Raw genomic sequence first — 18,755 nt, 5'->3', positions numbered from 1 at the left:
TAGGAAATAATGTTACGTTTATGGACACTAAGGTTACCAACAACAATAAATACAACTGGGGGAATAGTCTACGATCTGATCTATGCACAAGGGCAGAGCAACAAAGCTCAATCCCCTTGAATGCTCCTCAACATGATCAATCTGAGGTTTACCAACAAGTGACCCCAGGCTCTTCGACAATGGTTAATCCGAGGTTTACCGTTTATAATACGCAGAAATCTTCTATCTTTCCCAATGAGACAGACTTGATTGTCTCAAAGGTTCGGACATGATCTTGTGATTGACTCCTTTAAGAGAAGCTTCCCAAAATGTATCAATTACAATTGTATTTATTTCCTACCGCAAGATATATCTACTTGTTTTTTTTAACTATCTTGGAGAGTTAATTACTTCCTACTCCAAGATACTAGCCTAAGCTATATTGGTGATAAGATCCCTAGAAATAGAAAGATTGCTAGATCGATTTTAATTAAGTGCTACTTTTATGGGTTGTTTCTTAAGTCAATAGGTATGGAAGTGAAACTTTGATGGTGTGAAGACTCGACTCCAAAAACACTAAAAAATGCACCTAAAATGATAAACAATTCGTTTTTCCTTCAATGAATTTCTAGCTAAAAGAAAGAGTTTGAGAATGCAATTCTTTGAAAAACAAATCTTTCTTTCAACATAAAAATGAAAAGAAAATATTTTTGTATTTTCCAATAATAACTCAAAATGAGACTACTAATTATGCTCACAATAAATCCCTTTTCCTTTTTCAAAACTCAAAACTACAAAAAAAAATTTCTTCAAAAGAGATTCTAAAATTTCTAGAAAACACTCAAAACTATAAAAACTAATCTTGAGAACTAAAAACTTCTAAGAACTTAATTGTGTAAAAAGCTTCAAATCTTTTTGAGGACATTTTACTTAGTTATTCAGTAAACTAAGGATTAATTTGTTCAGAATAACAAATCAATCAAAAAATCATCCAAATGTTTTTTCTTTTATAAAAATGAAATTCAAAACTTATAACCAAGTTCGTTCAAAGATTTGCAAGGAGAAAACGAAATCTATTTCTCACCAAGGATAGATTTCACAAACCAATCAGACTCATCAAGAAGACAAAAAGACACCAGGGTAATCTAAGGTTTCTAAGACTTCTAATCTTTGAGTCACTACAAAGACCAAGTGAAAACCAAACTAGGCATGCAAAACTTCTAGAAAATCATCTAAAACAAAATTATCAATGGAATTTATTCACAAGATATTTTTGACAAAACACATGCAGATCTAGGTAGACCCTAAAAGCCGTAAATGAAACCTAAACTTAACTGGAAGAAAACATTTTAGGTTTTTCAAAAAATTTCACAAGGTCTGCAGGCTTCCAGAAGAACCAGATGCGGTACCGCTCTGTTAATAAAGAAAAAATGCAGAGATGCCCGCACTGTCTGTAAAAAGAAATTGTGGTCCTATGCAAACTTCAAAAAAACAAAAAATAATCCAGATCCTAAAAACTATGCAATCCTACACACATCAAGCAAAAACCAGAAACAAGAACAAGTTTCTTAAGTCAAAGACAAAGGAAAACCAAAAACCAAATTCACTTCCCCAGTGGAGTCGCCAATTTGTTGGTCAGATAAATCGATCTTGTGGACAAGGCCGATCTCCCTAGTATCAAAAGATATCTAGCAACAAGTAGGACAAGAAAATCTATCTTTCTCTAAACATATTGTGATTCAGTAATAAAAACTATAGAGGTGTTTAGACCCTACCTTAAGTCCAACGCTAGTTTGTAGCAACCATCCTTCAACCATCCGAAAGAGTTTCCTTTTGATAACCTGCAATCACAAACAAGCACACATCAAATAACACCTGCATAGCTAATATCAAAAATCATGTTCATTATGGTGATCAAGGAATCCATAAAATAAACCATAAAACACAGCTTATTGAGAAAAATAAACTTATTTGTATTAACCTTGAAATAGAAGAACCCTACAACCTTTGGTGCCTTGATGTTGTACAATCTCTTCCCAAGGTCTGAAACAGGAATCTCCCTTACTTTGAAAAGCCTCACACTCTTCCAAATGAGATCAAAGAGGTATGTAATCTCTCCTCACAAAAGTTCAGTTAGAAAGACTAAGTTCCAGCAGCATTTCACCTCAAAAATATTTAGCTTTCAACCTCCCAAGTAACCAGCCCAATGCTTCATTTTATAGTGCAAAGGAAAGAGGTTACAGGTCCACCTATGAAGGGATAGAGTCCTCCTTCAAAGGGATAAGCTCCTCACATCAAAGGGTTAGCTCCTTAAGGTATGGGATGCATGAACCTTAAGGGAGTGAACTTGCAACCTCAAGATTCCTTCCAGAAGCTTCTAGAAATGACTCAAAGTGATTTTTTAAGAATATAATTGCGCATTTTTTACTTTTACAGGGGTCTGCACCCATAACACAGAGACAGATCAGTCAGGTACGCAGGGGACATGACCATTAGCTACGGGACCGCACGTAATGCTAAGAGAAAGTGCGGAACCAGAGTTTTAAATACTTTTGAGGGCTTTCTCTTATTTTCAAGGCTTAATATGAGGAACTGAGGCTTAAGACTTGCAAAGGAGGAAAGTATGAGTGGTAATGGTCTCACATAGATTACAGAATGTCAAGCTGACAACTTTTTGCGCAACAGATTGCCCCTTAAAGTGCGAAGTCTGTAATAGATGAAGATAGAATTTGTCATCTAAGAAGAGTGAAGTACTTTGTCATTTCAAGGATCATCCTCTGGACACCCCAGTCGGAACCTGTAAAAAAATTCAATGCAAAATATGTATGTGTGAACATATCACGCTGAGGTAGGCATTCCCATACTCAAATCAAAACTGACTAGAAAACTAACTAAACTATTCTGATACATGAATGATTTTGTAATACATCATGAGTATAGACATATGTAGACACAGTATAGATGAAGCCATCTGTTTATGAATAGTCCACTATATAATGAATAACAAAATTCCTTGTAGCCTGCATGGTGGAAACTAGATCTAGGGTCTTGATTTCTGCTTCCCAAACTAGTATGATTATATCCATGTGACTGAATGTGTCAAAGTCGAACATGGTAGAAACCACTTGATTATATGTCAATGATGTGAATTGTTAACAAGTGTGAGAGAAACCACCAATAATGTCCATGGCTCTCAAAGTACTCAGCACAATCCATGAAATGTGAATAAATGAGCTGATGTCGAACATCTCATAGAATCCTTTGATCGAAGGTCAACGATGCAACCTGTCGTCGAAGGCAAGAAACCTACCATTAGAGCATGAATATTCCAAGGTATTGATGATTCCTATATCATCTTTCTAGATAATGAGTTGAAGTCGATAAAAAGTGATATGTCGTAGACAGGCCCACAACATGAAATCATAGATCAAGTTTTGAAGAAATATCTTTGCAAGGACTGACTTAGGGATTGTCAAAATGGATGATAGATATTTTGCAGATGAATGGTTTATTTGAACTGATCTCTTGAACGCATAATGACACTGCAGATGGTTTAGTGATAAATTACCCAAAGCTAATACCCAGAAACTGCCTGAAGACTTTCAATATGGTTTTTTTAACTGTTAGGCAAAGGATTTCCCAACCCAGGTGAACAAAAAGTGTTGTCTTCAAGAGTGGTTAACTGCTTTTCTAAAACACAAAGTGTAACAAACAGGTTCATTTTTCTCTCTTTTCCCTCACCATTTCTGGCAAGTACCTCTTTATTTTTGACAAGCTTGAGGAGGATAACATTTGCTTTTTTATAAGCTCACCCTTCAATGAGTCCAACTTAGTTTAAAATTCGAACCCTACGAAGGAGTGGTTTGTTCCTATTTAGAATTGAACAGGTCCTTTTATGTTAAATTTTAACGAGTCTAGTATTGTTGTTGGGAAAAGTATCCAATACGGAATGACCCTATCCCACTCTAAGGGTGATAGTACCTCAGCAACAATCAAAGCAAAGCTATTCGAAATTACTTCTTTATGATATGTAAGAGAGGGGAGAAAGAGATCCACTAACCGTTGTCTTCCGCTAATGATTGATCCAATCTTCTCTCTTTGCTGCTTGCTCCCAGCTCCTTGTTCTTTCACTGGCCCAGCAACACCAAGATCCTGCAAAATAACAAGAGAGGGAAACTACAAGAAGCATACATTCATAATTGATTCAAGGATTAGAATAAATCAAATACACACTAAGGGATGAAAAGGAGGATGAAAAGCTATCACTAAGAGCTATTTAGAGTCCTTGTGGATCAGCTCTTCAAATCATAAACTTGCCCAGAAACTGAGCTAGAGTAGTTGCCCTCTACTTTGCATTTGAAAGATCCAAATGCAGTTCGATTCGGTACTCCCTGTGTTTATGAAATGAATAGCAAAAAATACAAACAACCAACAAGATACGATCCCCAGTGGAGTTGCCAATTTGTTGTTGGGAAAAGTATCCAATACGGAATGACCCTATCCCACTCTAAGGGTGATAGTACCTCAGCAACAATCAAAGCAAAGCTATTCGAGATTACTTCTTTACGAGATGTAAGAGAGAGGAGAAAGAGATCCACTAACCGTTATCTTCCGCTAATGATTGATCCAATCTTCCCTCTTTGTTGCTTGCTCCCAGCTCCTTGCTCTTTCACTGGCCCAGCTACACCAAGATCCTGCAAAATAACAAGAGAGGGAAACTACAAGAAGCATACATTCATAACTGATTCAAGGATTAGAATAAATCAAATATACAAGTATCAATACGCCATTGAGACACATGCATATAGAAGAACCTCAAATGATTTATTAATGGAAGAAGTAAAGTTCTGAGAGTGTTACAACCATAAGAGGCCCAATCCAGCAACACCTCCCAGCAAAAAGAAATCTCCTCTTCACCTCCTTCAAAGAAATCACCCAATAGTTCTATACTCAAACCAACAGCACTTCCTTACATTCACCAGATTCCAGCCTCGCTAGACCTCATGAGAGAGCTCTATATATAGGAGATTTGGAGAGAGGATGAGTCAGCTTGAGGCTGGCATGAAGCTGACTAGTGTCCTCTCCCACTTCAGTTATTCTTCAGTTCTTGAGTCCACTTGGAGGTTCTTGCTTCCACTTGGAGATCTAGATCCTCTTACTCATCACTAGGCGAATTCCCTGATCCAAGTGTCATTTTGGAAGCTTCCTGGGCATTGACACCTTGAGGAATGACTGTGCCACTTGCCAATCTCGCCCAGCGCAGGTAGCCTTCATTACAGTTGACATTCAGCACAGGTACAGAGTGGAGCAGTTGACATTCAGCGCAGATGCTCAGTGGAGCAGTTGACATGATCCAGAATTAGCTTGTTTTTGAGTGTTTTCAGGTGGAGAACTAATATTTAGTGCTGTGGTTTGCTGACCTTGTTCCTCTAGGGGTAGGAACAACATGTTTAGGGACTTTGGATCCCTTAGATTATTGACATTTCATGCTTCATGCTGTAAGGCACAAAAATGTCTATAACAAGTATAGGAAAAAATCGGTGTTTTTCAATTTTAGGGAGTCAGAAGAAAAACTTAAGGAAACTCCATGGGTGTCCTTTTTCATAAATTTTTGTCCCCCAAGCCTGAAAAAGTATAAAATAATACTTGAGACAACTGCTTGACCATTACGATCAAGGAGTACTTGTCATAATTAGTCGCTCCGAACTGAAAAAGTAAAAAAGCGATTGAAGACACATCGTTTTATAACCAATATTGAACTTGAAACGACAAACGTCCGGTGACATTCTCATGTTTATATGGTCAAAAAAGAGTTGTAAGTGGACCACCTTTGTTAAGGGAAAAGTTCCCCTAGGGTCTTGGGCTGATACCCTAGCAGACTAAAAGTTGTCTATACAGAGAAACACACATTCCATACAACCATAATGCTAATATAAGCAAACTATATGATAAGGGGCGTACCTAAGGTCCTACGTTTGAGAAGGTCCTTCCAGTGTCCAAACCCTTCTTGGAGTTCCTTTGCTCCTTTGACCTGCAAAACAATCAATTCAAGAAAGTACAACAACATATGAACTAAACATTATAAAGAAACCATCTTCATATTATAAAGAAAGGTAGTTAGTTATGCAATTAAACAACCATTCACATATGAATTCTAACATGAATATCATAAACGTGAAGAAGATTTATATTAGGAACAAACATAAGTGCTTCTTTTACTATAGACAAATAAAGTACAGAAAGGAATAATCTCACCTGAGTCGTCCTTTCGCAGGCTCCAAGTGGAACCGTCCTCCGGATTCGTCCAGTCTCAAGCCTTTAACAAACTCCTTCCATGACTTACTCCATGATATCACAAGTAGTAAATGGACATCATCACACAAGGAAACAAGGGTTTCCTGTAAAAATGGGGGAAGTGCAGGAGGCACAAGGATCTTTAGACCTGGTCAGGGAAATCTCAGCATAATAACACTTCTCTCTCTTCTATCCTCCTTTATGCCTTCCCATTGAAGCCTTTTTATACTTCTCCCATAGTATTGTTTTAGTTGGGAATTCGTTGGGAACAGTTGGGCCACGGGCACTAATAGGTGATCAGCAGGTAAAACCCTTGATCTTCGCCCGAAATTAAGGAGATTTATTTTTTTTTAAGAATTTTAAGACGTATACGCGGGTTGGATATACATAGACCTGCGTATACATGCGTTTAGCTCAGGGCAATGTCGTGTATAACATTCTGAAATGTCTTCATTCACCCAAGTTCTGTGAACATTATCAGTATTTGGAAACAACATCATCTGACCAAACTGTAAGGACATGGAATGTTGATGAGTCTAAAAAATCACGTATGAAGGTAGCTACTTTACCTACCTCGTCTTTTTCCTCGGCCATGACAACGCAAAGTGGAATGCCCCGAATTCCGACGGGAACATCGCTTTTCTGGAGGAGGACTCCAGTTTGCTATGGGAAATCGTGAAAAGCCAACTAGCTTGAAGGCAGAGCTGGAAGGATTAAAACATCACCATACATCAGCTTTAGAATTAATGGGCGAGCATGATGAGGAGTTAGAGGAACTTTGGGCTGACATTGATGATGTCAAGCAAATGCACCAAGAGCAAGTGGACATGCTTATAAGCGAGATCGAGAAGTTGAGTTCTTCACTCGGCAGTAAATGATTTAGTTGGCTTTTCAAGGAGGTCAGATATGGTGTAGCGATGAGTAGATAACAAACATTAAAATTCTTCTTAAACAGGTCACCCCTCCATCCCAAAAGTCTTTTTCCAAGACAGAGTTGTAGGCTCATCTCCAAAGTGTGATGTGAAAGTGCAATGTGCATGTGATAATCCTTCAGCAGCTTCATCTCTTCACAATATACCATGTTGAACTCTAGTGATAAGCATGGACGAACTATGGTCTAAGCATTGTTGTTTCGTGGAGATCACTTACTGCCCAAAAGTAGCACAGTCAAGATTCGAATGACTCCAGGTGGATAAGTCTGAGTCAATATGAATCTAATCAAAGGAGATATGCGTTGATGCCAACCTGTGAGCAGCTCATGCAAGGAGAAAATCACTCAGTCAAATCGCACCTTCTAGCAACAGCTATGCCAAGAAAAGAGGAATGATTCACCAAAATCGTTCCCTCTTTCGACACTCGGTTCAAACTAATTCTTAATTTGGCAGATTGTTAAAACTAATAATCTTCCCTCTTGTATTTTAATTGGCTGTTGAAAAGCCCCAATTTGTAAATCGATGCCTATATAAACTACCTGGAGAGATTGTTAGAAATTAATCAATTAATAATAGTAAGGAAGGAAATCGACCCAGCCAGGGATAGCACGCATCAGAGGAAGGTGCAGAAGGGAATATGAGTTGTCCCAATGTAGCCTCACGTAATTCATCAGCTGTGGATTTCACCTCTAGTCTTGTTGTAGTTAAGGGATGTCTGCATAATGTAAACACTATTTCAGTAATTAATTGAAGCAATTTCCCAACATGTTCCATTTATCTACTTGTTGTGTCTAATGATTTCTATTTCTGTGTGAATCAGGCACTCAAAGAGGGTGTGAGCTGGCTGGTTTGGCAGCAAGACCAGCTTGACACTGCTCCCATCTTTTAGATTAAATATCATCTAAATTATTATTTTCCATGTGAAAGAATTAACTGTTTCAAGTCTCTTTTCCTTCTTCAAGTTAACGTTATTTAAATTGCTACAAGCGTTTCCCTTCAGCTTTAAACTTCATTGGTTTGTTGCATTAGGAAATTATTCCTATTTGTGCTTATGCTTGGGATATTCCTCCAGTTGTTCTTATTGACAAGATCTTCTTATGCGTTGATGAGCTGCAATTGATTTATACTTCGGAATATGAAAACGATGTGAGTGGGTGTGGTTTTGAGGCAATGATAGATCCATTTAAAACTCTGCTTACAAAAACCATATATTATTTGGATGTCGCATAGCCAATATTAATGAAAGTATTCGTGTCATTTACTTTCTATTAAACTTCTAGAGAGTTTGCAAGATTTATTTTCAGGGCAGGGAAGGTGAGAGGTTTACATTAATTTAATTCTTTCATAAGCTATTTATGGATCATATTTACTTGACAATGCTTTCAAGTTAACCTTACACAGAATTAGTGCAGGTAGAATTAGTGCAAGAAGAATGGTTTTGAATTTCTTTTGAATTTATTCCAGCATTTACAGTCTTTTTGTTATTATTCCGGCACTGCTTGACTTCTAATTCAGTTTTCCTTCTATTCACTTGTAATTAGAATTTCCTTTCGCATTATTAATTGCCTTTTATTTCCAGCATGATTTAATTGTGTTGATTGATGTTTTCTTGAATTTTCTTTAGCGCGGGATTTCATTTATTGATGAGATTAAAACGCAAGATAGACTAGCATTTATTTTTCAAGTTGTCAGGGGCTTTCTATGGAATTTCCAGTGGTGCATCTCGAAGTTCACAAACTATCTGGATTGAAAAATTAAATGTTGGTACATTTATAGACCCTATACTGCACCCAACAGTGTTTCAACCCATTAGAGCCTTATGTATTACCGAGGGTTATGACTTCCTCAACATAGTTGTAGCCAAAAATTCATATTTTCTTCTCCTTCAGGATGGAGAAGCAGAATGTGGACATTGATCTTCTTTTATTTTATATTGTTCTAGTAAAGTGAAGACTCAATAATTCCAATGGAACAAATAACTCCTATTATAAATTTTAAACTGTTATTTTGAGTAAATTACATTTGCCTTAAAATGAATTGGTTATTTTTCGGGGTTTTAGCCTATTTCTCTTTTGAAATTGTAGTTGGGGTTTTATATGAAAGCATATTATTCCAAGAATATAAAGATAATCATGTTGCTATATTTTGTGAATCTGTCAATATTTCTTTTTGCCTGCATTTTTTTTATCAATTCCTGATAGGTAGCCCATGATCTAGTGAAGTCTCAATGGAGGATTTGTTTTTGGTTCCATATAACAATTTAATGGAATTATTCATTTCTCAACATAATAAGCATGGTTGGAAAGGTTTATTCGACAATTTTGTTAATATCTCCTTTCCTAAAAGTTACCTTTCTCATATTAGAATCTTGTTTCAATTTCATTACTGTTTATGAGGTTTGTGCATGCTGAGATAGACTTAGTGTCACCAATATCGCATTATTGAAGCGTAGGTGCTTCTTCCTCCTGGTTTAATGTTGAAGCTTTCGACCATATAGAGACTAGATTAAGTTTTGGGGTTTAACCACAAAATTGTATTTTTCTTCATTCAATCTCTGGTCAAAATCTAGTTTTCTACTCTACAAGTTGTCTAGGTTCTTTTTATGCACTTGGTTGATATTGACAGTTTACCACTATGTTACACTAAAAAATGTCACCATGACTACTTACAGTTAGTATGGCTCAAATCAACAGTCATGCTACCCTCTTAGGCAAGTCTTATGCCTCTGCTATCCATCTCAAACTCAAAGAAGAGAGAAAGTCTTGTTAAAAATGTGTTTATCTCTGGGGTCGCAGGTTCTCTCTAGCCTTACCTGCGGGGACGCTCACAATGTTCACAAAAGTTGCGTCCATGGACGCTCTGTATGTTAAGGGACAGGTGCGTCCTTCTGTAAAAGGCAAAATGCGCGAGTTTCATCTTAAAAAAGTTACTTGTGGTTACTTCTAGAACTTTCTAGAGGTCGGTTTGATGAAATGGATGCGCCTCCAGTTGGTTCATGTATCCCTATTAAGGAGGAACTTATCCCATCAATAAGGGAGCTATCCCACCCAAAGAGGGGGATTATCCCATTGATGGTGGACCTGAATAACCTCTTTACAGCACTATAAATAAAGACATTGAGCCAGAGGGAGGAGAGGTTGGAGCTATACATTTTCTTTGGGTAAATGCTGCAGGAATTAGGACTCCCATTTAGAACCTTGTAAGGAGAGATTGTCTTTGCTTGATTCTACTTGGAAGTGGGTGAGCTTTGTCAAAGTAGAGGAAAACCCTTGATGGACCCTGGGAGGAACTTGCACAACACCAAGGCCAGGTTTTAAGAGTTTCTTTGTTTCGTTATTAATACAAACTGGTTCATTTTTCTCAATAGCTTGTGTTAATGAGTTATTTCATGTGTTCCTTGGTCTGCATGTTAAATATATGTTTTATTATATGAAATGCAAGTGCTTGGTAATTGTTTGATTGTTTGTGGTTGCAGGAATTGACTTGAAGGAGGAGCTCATCCGGATTGGCAAGGACGGACTACAACAACCGCGTTTTGGAATAAGGTAAGCCTAAACACTTGTAGTTTTCATGTTTTAAAAGGTATATTTAGAGAAAGATCACTCCATTTTGTCTTGTTTGTCGCTAGAGAGTTTAGACTCCTAGGGAGGTCAGTTGTGTCCGCACAAACGACTTTTTCCGCCACGACAAATTGGCGACTCCACTGGGGAATCCATTAATGAGAAAGTCTTTTCCTTTGTGTGAACTTTGCTCTGAGAAAATCATTTTTATTTTCTGGTTTTTGACTGTGAGAATTAGTATTTGGGTGGCTTAGCTTTAGATTTAGTTAGATTTGGTTTTCCTTAACTTTTCCAGAAGGACGCACCCTCTGAGTACTGCACAGTGCGTCTTTGGATGCGCTGTTGCCGTTTGCACAGAGCGGGCCCGCGCCTGTTCTAACGGGTTGCCTGCGTCTTCCTGTAAAAATTTAGGAAAACTCCATTTTTGCTTTAATTGCTTTTAGATTTTGGTTTTTCTTAGTGTTTTCTGCCCAGATCCTTTAGTACCCTGTCAAAAATTTTCACCTGAACTTGTTTCATTAGCATTCTTGCTTTTAGCTTTCATCAATTGGGTGTTTTGAGTCTCTTTTTTGAGAAATTCTTAATTTGATTTCCTTTGGTCATTAATTGGAGGTTTCTCTCAGTCTTTTCACAATTTTGCATCTTTTTGCTTTTGTTTTTGCAAAAAAATTTCCCCCTCATTCGCCGGGGGGGGCTAAATTGTGTATGAGTGTTAATCGCCTTTGAGTGTTTTTATGTTTTGATCTTTGGAACTCTCACCCAATTTTCTCGACTTGCACTTGATTGGTTCTTAGATTACATTAGAATCATCTTGTGTTTGAGAATTCTCTTGCATAGATCACATTTGCATAATTAGAATTCTCATTTTCAGAATATGAATGAAAAATGTGCATAGATTACATTTGCATACTTTTCAAGTGAATTGTGCATAGATTACAATTGCATAGTTTACATTCTGAAAAATCAATCGTAGATTTAGATCAGTTTTCTTTGATTTGAATTTACACAAAAATAAAAATAAAAAATGGTTTGGAATTGATTTGCATTAGTTTTTCTTGATAAAATTAGTGCATTAGAGAATTTGTTATATTTTCTCTTAGTGATCAATTTTTTGCATTGTTGGAAGTGAATGGAAACTCTCTCCTTACTTTAGTTAGGATTCATCGAATTGAAAAGATCACATTATCATATTCGATTGCATTCAGTTGAGTCGGGTCATAACACCATTGGTTTCATCTCCATTTACCCCTTTGAGTAATAACAGCCTTAATAACACAGCGCTTAATTAAAATTCATCTAGTAATTTTTACATTTCTAGGGCTCTGAAGCACCAACATAGCTTAGGCTAGTGTCTTGGAGTAGGTGAGTACTTAACTCTCCAAGACAGTAAAACCAAACAAGTAGCTGATCTTGTGATAGAATCAAATCCAATTGTTACATTTACACTCTGGGAAAGCTCCTCTTAAAGGAGAAGCACGAGCTCGTGTCCGAACCAGTGAGGGGATCCATCCTCCCTCGTTGGGAACGATGCCAGACAGCACGTATTACAAACGGTAAACCTCGGATTAACCATTGTCGAGGAGCCAGGGGTCACTTATCGGTAAACCTTGGATTGTTGTCAAGGAGCCGGTAAGGGGATTGAGCTTGCTACTCTGCCCTTGCGTGCTGTCGGAGTTTAGACTGTTCCCCCAGGTGTATTTGTTACTGTTGGTGACCTTAGTGACCATAATCTTTAGGGTTCTACCGAGGTGACGGTGGAGGGAAGGTCCCACTGTACCTGGAGCAGACGTCGGTTATACTCACTTGGATTTTCCGGGGGGTTCACTTCACTTCGAGACGGTTAAAGTGGAGGAACTTGTGCCGGTCTATTCATTAAGCAGGTTGTCGGGGTAACTGTTCCACCCGCCATTTCTGTACTGAATTCTGCGAGGTTGGGCTTCATCACCAACTAGTGTTTTCGGTCCGGAGAGCTTACTGTTTGTGTGTGGTTTGACTCCTAGATTTGATAGCGCGTGTTAATTTGTTTGTTTTTACTTTTAGAGACCATAGGTGTGAATTGTGAATTTTAGTTGTTAAGTGTGAATTGTGAATTGTTAATTTTAGTTTTAAATTGTTAATAAAATTCACTGAAGTTGAATATAATGGCAAATGTTCCGGAATTTATCAACCTAGGAACCCCTCCTAATGAGAATCCTAGTACTTTTCCTTACTTTGGAAATGTTGGTCCTCCTTATATGGCTACTTTGTCATTACCTGGATTTACAATAGGTTTACCGATATGGTTATTTTCAACTTCGTTGGCCCAAAATACTCCAATTGTTCCATCTCAACCGGATGCTTCACCTCAACAGAGTTCACCATCTCAACATCACCAACCTTCTGTTGACCCTTTACCTTCTTCGCCTAATTTTTCTTCCTCCATTTCTTCCTCTTTGCCTGGTAAAAGCCTTGACGCTAGTAACCAGGAGGTTAAGAAGAAGAAGAAAGGGAAGAAGAAGAAGAAGAAGAAGAAGCAAGATAAGAAAGAAGTCAACCAACCAACCACGGCTGTAAGTGTTAGTTGTGTTGAGGAAAATTCCGACATGCATCATAAACCCAAATACCCTTGCAGGCTTTGTAAGGGTGACCACTTCCTTGTCAATTGTCCTGGCATTCCGAAGGTCTTGGAAGTATGGTCAGAAAAATCCCATCAACTTTCCGTTGATCCATCAACCAGTGATAGTCAGGTTCCTGGGAAAAAAGGTAAAGTTAGGTTTCCTTGTAAGTTATGCAAAGGGAGTCATCAAACTCACATTTGCCCTCACATGGATGAAGCCTCAACATTGTTGGAAAACCTTATTGTTCCACAGCAAGAATTTCCAACTGGTTACCGTAAACTTTCTCCCAACCTACCGTCAACTGACGGAGTGATTGATCTAAATTCAAGTACAGTCGATCACACTCTCCCATTGGAGAGTGAAACTCATGTCACTCAAGTTGATGATCCATTAGTTGATCAAGTGGTCGATTCAATTTCACATTCGGTCGATCACACTCTCCTTTTCGAGAGTAAATTTCATACTCTTACATCGGATTCTTCTTCTTGTTACATCGGATTCTTCTATGCCGGGGGGCATTTAGAGAAAGATCGCTCCATTTTGTCATCAGCTAGTTTTTAGGTCATATAGATAGTTAGAAAGTAGGATTGTGAGGAAAGTTCCTTTTACTGTGTCAACCTCGTTAAAAAATGAATCAGTGAGAACGAGGATAGTTTGTTCCTCTCTCAACCTCGTTAAAAAATGAAACTGGATGTAGTGAGGAAAGTTCCTTTTACTGTGTCAACCTCATTAAAAAATGAATCAGTGTAGGTGAGGATAGTTTCTTCTAGTCTCAACCTCTTAAAAAAATGAAACTGGAAGTCATGAGCATAGTTCCTTGTCTTGTGTCAAGCTCATTAAAAAATGAAACAAGGAGCTGCGAGGATAGTTTTTTCTTGTATCAACCTCGTTAAAAAATGAAACAAGGAGTGTGAGGAAAGTTCCTTTTACTGTGTCAACCTCGTTAAAAAATGAATCAGTGTGTACGAGGATAGTTTTTTTCTTGTATCAACCTCGTTAAAAAAAGAAACAGGCTGTCATGAGGACAGTTCTTTTACTGAGTCAACCTCATTAAAAAATGAATCAGCTAGTTTTTAGGTCATATAGATAGTTAGAAAGTAGGATTGTGAGGAAAGTTCCTTTTACTGTGTCAACCTCGTTAAAAAATGAATCAGTGAGAACGAGGATAGTTTGTTCCTCTCTCAACCTCGTTAAAAAATGAAACTGGATGTAGTGAGGAAAGTTCCTTTTACTGTGTCAACCTCATTAAACAATGAATCAGTGTGTACGAGGATAGTTTATTCCTCTCTCAACCTCGTTAAAAAATGAAATTGGATAGTGAGGAAAGTTCCTTGTCCTGTGTCAACCTCGTTAAAAAATGAATCAGTGTGTACGAGGAAAGTTCCTTTTACTGTGTCAACCTCGTTAAAAAATGAAACAGGCTAGCATGAGGACAGTTCTTTTACTGAGTCAACCTCATTAAAAAATGAATCAGCTAGATTTTAGGATATGTAGGTAGATTGTAGAAAGTCAGGTTTGAGGACAGTTCCTGTTACTGAGTCAACCTCATTAAAAAATGAATCAGGTTTGAGGACAGTTCCTGTTACTGAGTCAACCTCATTAAAAAATGAATCAGGTACGAGGATAGTTTTTTCCCTATATCAACCTCGTTAAAAAATGAATCAGGTATGAGGATAGTTCTTTTCTTGTGTCAACCTCTTTAAAAATGAAACAACTCCCTTTTCAAGTTAAATATTGAAAGTAAACCTTCATTTCATCCAGCCAGTTGAATGCAATGAAGCCTGGGGGGCATGTACCTCATTTCGCATCATTATGCTAGGGGCATGCGAACTTTTTGAGCATAGTTCCTTGTCTTGTGTCAAGCTCGTTAAAAAATGAAACAAGGGTAGGTTAAGTAGGTAGATTGTAGAGAGTAGTCATGAGCATAGTTCTTTGTCTTGTGTCAAGCTCGTTAAAAAATGAAACAAGGATTTTAGAGCATAGTTCCTTGTCTTGTGTCAAGCTCATTAAAAAATGAATCAAGGTTTTTAGAGCACAGTTCCTTGTCTTGTGTCAAGCTCGTTAAAAATAAATCAAGGTTTTTTAGAGTATAGTTTTTTGTTAGGTAGATTGTAGAAAGTAGTTATGAGCATAGTTCCTTGTCTTGTGTCAAGCTCACTAAAAAATGAAACAACTCCCACGAGTCTTTCCAAGATTTTGAAAGTAAAGCTTCATTCCATCCACCTCATTGAATGCAATGAAGCTTGGGGGGCATGTACCTTGATTTGCATCATTATGCCGGGGGCATGTGAACTTGTAACAAGCATAGTTTTTCGTTTCAAGCTTGTGTAAACATGAAACCGAATCCGAGCATAGTTCTTTTCCTGTGTCAAGCTCGTTAAAAAATGAAACAAATCCTCCTCTACTTGAGTCAAGAGATTGACTAGATCTCGTAAATGTTAAGTTGTATGTTTAGGTTAGTTATTTCAGTTTTTTGCATTATTTTCTTACAGTTTTAGGTCAAGTCTTTCAAATGATCTCGTTCATGAACCTTCATTTCATCCAACTGGTTGAATGAAATGAAGCTGGGGGGCATGCGCTCTAGCAGTTATGCTTAGGGGGCATCAAGCACAGTTTTCTCTCTGTTTCAAGCTTGTTAAAAAAATGAAACTACTCTGAAGCATAGTTTTTCTCTGTTTCAAGCTTTTGTAAAAATGAAACCTATCTCGAGTCAATTTTAGTTATTTTCAAGACTCGTTAAACTCATGAAAATACCGAGATTATTTTGCTATCTTTCATTCTCGTAAAACAAATGAAAATGCCAAGTTCTTTCCGTCTTTTCCTGCTCGTAAACTAAATTGAAAGTCGGTCATATGAGTACATTTTTATCCCTTTTTCGAACTCATTAAAACTTACGAAAAATTGAAAACCATGAGTACATTTTTATCATCTTTTCGAACTCGTTAAAACTTACGAAAAAGTGAAACCTCAGAGTCATCTTTTAAGCCCTTTTCTGACTCCTAAAACATGAAAAGATCGCCGAGCGTTTCTTTTACACTCGTTAAAACGGAATTAAAAGACGGTCCCCTTTTAGCTCTTTTCTGACCGCAAAATCAGGAAAAGATTGCCGGGTTTTTGTCGTTTCAAACTCGATAAGGAAATAAAACGACGTGTCCTTGATCGCTTTTTACTTTTCAGGTCAACGACACTATTATGAAAGTACTCCTTGGTCGCAAGATCAAGCGGTTCCCCCAGGTATTATTTTATACTTTTTCGGGCTTGAGGGACACAAATATACGAAAAAGTTCAACGTGGAGTCTCCTTTTGTTTTTTCAGACTCTCTAAAAATGAAAAACGCCGAGTTTTTCCTATACTGGGCTCGTTAAACTTTTACAGTAGAGGACCTGTTCAATTACAAACAGGAACGAACCACTCCTTCCTAGGGTTCGAATTTAAACTAGGTTGGACTCGTCCGAAGGATGAGCTTATAATCAAGCATATGTTATCCTCCTCAAGCTTGTTAAAAATAAAGAGGTACTTGCCAGAAATGGTGGGGGAAAAGAGAGAAGAATGAACCTGTTTGTTACCTTTTGTCTCAAAAGAAACTTTATTACCACTCTTGAACACGACACTTTTTCATTCACCTGGGTTGGGAAATCTTTTACCTCACAGTTGATCAAACCACTTTGAAAGTCTTTAACCGGGTTCCGGGGATTAACTTTGAGTTATTCGTCACCAAGCCATCTGTCGTGTCGTTATGTGTTCAAGAGGTCTGCAAGCAAAACTTTCATCTGCAAAATACTTGTCATCCATTTGACCATCCCTGAGTCAGTCCTTACAGCAACATTTCTTCAACTTGAACAATGATTTCGTGTTGCGGGCTTGCCTGCAACGGGTCGCTTTCTATCGACATCGACACATTATCTAGAAAGATGACTTAGGAATCGACAGTACCTTGAAGTCTGCATGCATCAATGGCAGGTTTCTCGCCTTTGACGTCAGTTTACATCATTGACTTTCGATCAAAGGATTCCGTGAAGTGTTCGACATCAAAACATCTATTCACATTTCACGGGTTGTGCTAGGTACTTTGAGAACCATTGACATTACTGGTGGTCTCTCTCACGCTTGTTAACAGTTTACATCATCGACTGGTAATCAAGTGGTTTCTAACATGTTCGACATCAAATCATTTAATCACATGGCTAGAATCGTACCAATTCGGGAAGTAGAAGTGAAGACCCTGGATCTAGTTTCTACCATCCAGGTTGCGAGGAGTTTTGTATTCATTATCTATGTAGACTAATCATAAACAGATGGCTGCGTCCATACTGTGTCTACAAAAGTCTATAAAAATGATGTACTGCAAGATCATCCCTGTATCAGAATAGTTAGTCCATTAGTTAAAGTTTTGAATCTGAGTATGGGAATGCCTACCTCAGTGATGATATAATCTTATACATGTATTTTGTGTTGAAAATTGCAGGTTCCAAACAGGCCATCCACAAGACAATCCTTGAAATGATAAAGCGCTTCACCCTTCCTAGAATTACAAAACCCTAAATCTATTCCAGGCTTCGCACTTTAGGGGGCAATCTGTTACACTAAAAAATGTCACCATGACCACTTACAGTTAGTATGGCTCAAATCAACAGTCATGCTACCCTCTTAGGCAAGTCTTATGCCTCTATTATCCATCTCAAACTCAAAGAAGAGAGAAAGTCTTGTAAAAAATATGTTTATCTCTGGGGTCGCAGGTTCTCTCTAGCCTTACCTGCGAGGACACTGACCATGTTCACAAAAGGTGCGTCCTTGGACGCTCTGTATGTTAAGGGACAGGTGCGTCCTTCTGTAAAAGGCAAAATGCGCGAGTTTCATCTTAAAAAAGTTACTTGTGGTTACTTCTAGAACTTTCTAGAGGTCGGTTTGATGATTTGGATGCGCCTCCAGTTGGTTCATGTATCTCTATTAAGGGGGAACTTATCCCATCAATAAGGGAGCAATCCCACCCAAAGAGGGGGATTATCCCATTGATGGTGGACCTGAATAACCTCTTTACAGCACTATAAATAAAGACATTGAGCCAGAGGGAGGAGAGGTTGAAGCTATATATTTTCTTTGGGTAAATGCTGCAGGAATTAGGACTCCCATTTAGAACCTTGTGAGGAGAGATTGTCTTTGCTTGATTCTACTTGGAAGTGGGTGAGCTTTGTCAAAGTAGAGGAAAACCCTTGATGGACCCTGGGAGGAACTTGCACAACACCAAGGCCAGGTTGTAAGAGTTTCTTTGTTTCGTTATTAATACAAACTGGTTCATTTTTCTCAATAGCTTGTGTTAATGAGTTATTTCATGTGTTCCTTGGTCTGCATGTTGAATATATGTTTTATTATATGAGATGCAAGTGCTTGGTAAT

The sequence above is a fragment of the Pinus tabuliformis genome, chromosome 9 (genome assembly GCF_031772625.1).
Source record: "Pinus tabuliformis cultivar Carrire ecotype Pingquan chromosome 9, CPIR1, whole genome shotgun sequence".
NCBI lineage: Eukaryota > Viridiplantae > Streptophyta > Pinopsida > Pinales > Pinaceae > Pinus > Pinus tabuliformis.
Note: the sequence above shows the minus strand (reverse complement) of the source record.